We start from the raw sequence: 3,609 nt of genomic DNA, 5'->3' as shown, positions 1-3,609 counted from the left end.
GGCCACACACACACACACACACACACTAATAAATTTTTTTTAAAAATTAAAAAAAAAGATATTCTTTTAAAGTACCTTACCCCAGCCCTGCAAGCCATTGCCACCCAGCTGTGGCCTTAACTGTCTTCGAAAGACCATTCCACCTTTCTATCAATCCAGCTGCTTTGGGATGGTGAGGAACATGATAAGGCCAGTGAATTCCATGAGCATGAGCCCACTGCTTCACTTCTTCGGCTGTGAAATGTGTTCCTTGGTCGGAGGCAATGCTGTGTGGAATTCCATGAGGGTAAATAAGGCATCCTGTAAGCCCAGGTGGTAGTTTTGGCAGAAGTGTTATGTGCAGCGAAGGCAAATCCATATCCAGAATATGTGTCTATGCCAGTGAGGATAAAGCACAGTCCCTTCCATGATGTACAACAATTTTTTTTTTTCCAGAACCGGGGATTGAACTCAGGCCCTTGCACTTGCCAGGGAAGCACTTATTCCACTGAGCCATCTCCCTGGCCCCAAGTCCCTTCCATGATGGAAGTGGTCCAATACAATCAACCTGCCACCAGGTCACAGGTTGACCACTCCTAGGAATGCTGCCTTATTGGGGACTCAGTGTTGGTCTCTGTTGCTGGCATAGTGGGCATTCAGCAGTGGCTGTAGCCAGATCAACTTTGGTGGGTGTGAGTCCATGTTGCTGAGCCCACGCATAATCTCCATCCCTGCTAGCTACCATGGCCACTCTGTTCATGGGCCTACTGGGCAATGACAGGTGGCTGAAGGAGGCGGTTGGCCACTAGCCTCAGAATGGGTCATTTTAGTCACTTGATTATTATGAAGTCCTCTTCTGCCAATGTCACCTTTTGGTAAGCGTTTACATGGAAAACAAATAGTTTACATCCTCTGATGATATAAGGAGGTCTGTCCACATACCTCTTCCCCAATTATCTTTGTCACCAATTTTCCAGTGATGTTCCTTCCATGTTTCTGACCAGTCAGCCAGACCAAGTTCCTGATCATCCAGTACAGCCCATAAATCAGTATATAGTTTCACATCAGGCCATTTCTCCTGCCAGCCAAAATGTACTACCAAGTGAACTGCCTGAAGTTGTGCCCTCTGTGATGATTTCCCTTCACCACTGTTCTTCAAAAATGTCCCACACTTCGGCAGAATGCAGCAGCCAGGGTTCCATCCCTTCCAGCTCTTCCCCCAGGGCATGCTGAAACACGGATTGAGATGGGGCGTGGTGGTGCTCACCTGTAATCCCAGTGCTTGGGAGGCTGAAAACAGGAGAATCACTATGAGTTCAATCTATGAGTGCAGGGTAAGACCCTGTACACCCTGGAAACCCTATCCTAAATTCATAATTTTTTCCCCCACAAAGGGGCTATACTGCTGCAGCTGTCTACTTGCTGGTGGTACCTGCATAGTGTGCACAGCCAGCTGTAAACCAGGCCCTAGCCTTCTCTTCCTCCGACGGCTGATCACTTGGTCCACCCTCTCAAGGCCATAGGTGCATGCCAGGAACCAGAAGGCAGTACAATAGGTGTAGGAGCCATGTATCTGGGCAACTTCCTTATGTAATTTATTTGTACCCACTGGAGCTGCCCTGGCTCAATCACAAATATACCACTTCTGGGCCAGGGAGATAGCTCAGTAGAATAAGTGCTTGCCTGACAAGCGCAAGGTCCTGAGTTCAATCCCTGGTACTGCCAAATAAATAAATAAATTATATATAATTTAGGGCAGGGCTGGAAGTCATTGAACCCTGGCTGCTGTGCTCTGCTCAAGTGTGGGACATTTCTGAAGGACAGAGGTGAAGGGAAATCATCACAGAGGGCATAACTTCAGAGCACAGAAGTATGGAACAAAATAGATACAAATGTAGGGGCTGTTTTACTAAATGTTTTATAATCACAACAAACTAGTACAGAGAATGCCCTGAACATAACACAGAAGAGGTTCAAAGATCAAGGTTCCCTTAGCAAGGCTGAAGATTTTTGGTCTCTGTATTTGGAATTTAGGCTGAAGTCCTTGGTTTTGGATGGAGTCCTTTTTTTTTTTTTTTTTTAAACTGCTAATCAAACTCAGGACCTTATGCTTGCCAGACAGACACTGTGCCACGGAGCCATATCCCTGGCCCAGTCTATGCTTTTAACCAGATTTGAACAGAAAAATGGCCACAAAACCTCTGCAGTGCTGGGATTACAGGGGTGTGCCACCACACCCTGACTTTTCCAAGGGTGAGGCCCAAATTGTATATTTTACTGGGGACTAAACCTTGGCCTCTGCACTTGCCTAAACAGGCACTTAGTCTGCTATGCTATTTCCTGGGGCCCTTTCCCTTTTATTTTAAGCAGCCGTGTAGGGGGGTGCAGGCTTGTTTACACCCATACCATCTCTGATCTGTGTTCTTCTTGCATAGACTCAGGATGTTTACAAGGTTAAGGACCTCAGCCCCCTGCTGAGACACGTAGCCTCCTAATGTTCTCAAGGTGACACAGTGCATCAACCATACCAGTTATTAAAATCAAAATGAGTCACTTGTTTCAACCCAGCCAAAAAATAGAGCTCAGAGGTTATAACAAAGTGTCCTCAGGTGTAAGTGCCTGATTGTAACCATCAGGAGAGATACTATTTGGTCTGGCTTTCAAACTCTTGGTAAAAATGGCCACTGATTATCCTAAAATAATTCTCTTTGGTTTATGTCTGTACAACTACAGCCTCCAATTCATTTCTTCAGGGGCTAGGGATAGAGCTCAGTGGTACGGTGCCCACCTGGCAAGTACAAGGTCCTAAGTTCTATTCCTAGTACCAAAAAAAAAAAAAAATCTTCCAGAATCCTAGTTTTCAAAGCCTCAGACCAAGGCCTTGAATCTACTCCAAAAAACCATTGGAACCTCATCCCCCACCTTAGGTCTCAACTCTATACACCAAGTCGTCTTACTTCTGACCATCAGCAAACTCAAAGAGGTTCCTACGGAGTTACAGGTGTGACCACCTTGTCCCTCTCTGATGACTCATCAGGAAAAATACAATGAAAAATGTTGAAATTCTCAGCAACCTGACCTCTCTGATAACACACTCCCGCCAGCACCTCCTGCACAGAGACAAAATGCTACAAGTGGGGACTAAAAGCAGCACAAGACAAAAGGCCCGAGCTGGAGGGACAGTCAGGTCAGCCCCAGACTCTGGGAAGGGCCCAGCGGTGCTGCATCAAAGGCCAACTCTGACCTCTGCCTTCCAGGTCAGCTGCACCTTGCTACTGGCAGCTGACCAGGCCCCGGGCCCCCAGTCACCAAAACGGTCCATCATGGTCCAAAGGTAGCAGGTAAGCTGATGTATTTTCTTTCTTTCTTTTTTTGCATAACCAGGGATTGAACTCAGGCCCTTGCACTTGCCAGGGAAGCGCTTATTCCACTGAGCCATCTTCCCACCTCCCCCCATTTTCTTTTGAATACAAGAACACTCTATTTGGTTTTACAGAAATAAGTGAGACTTTTATTTATTTATTTATTTTAAACATTTATTGTGTGTGTGTGTGTGTGGCCAGCTCAGCCCACCAGGGGGCGGGGCTGGCTGGCATGTGGTGCTGGGGATTGAACCGCGGTCCCTGTGCT

The sequence above is a fragment of the Octodon degus genome, unplaced genomic scaffold (assembly GCF_000260255.1).
Source record: "Octodon degus isolate 3935 unplaced genomic scaffold, OctDeg1.0 scaffold00112, whole genome shotgun sequence".
NCBI classification, from domain to species: domain Eukaryota; kingdom Metazoa; phylum Chordata; class Mammalia; order Rodentia; family Octodontidae; genus Octodon; species Octodon degus.
This window is presented reverse-complemented; position numbering follows the sequence as displayed.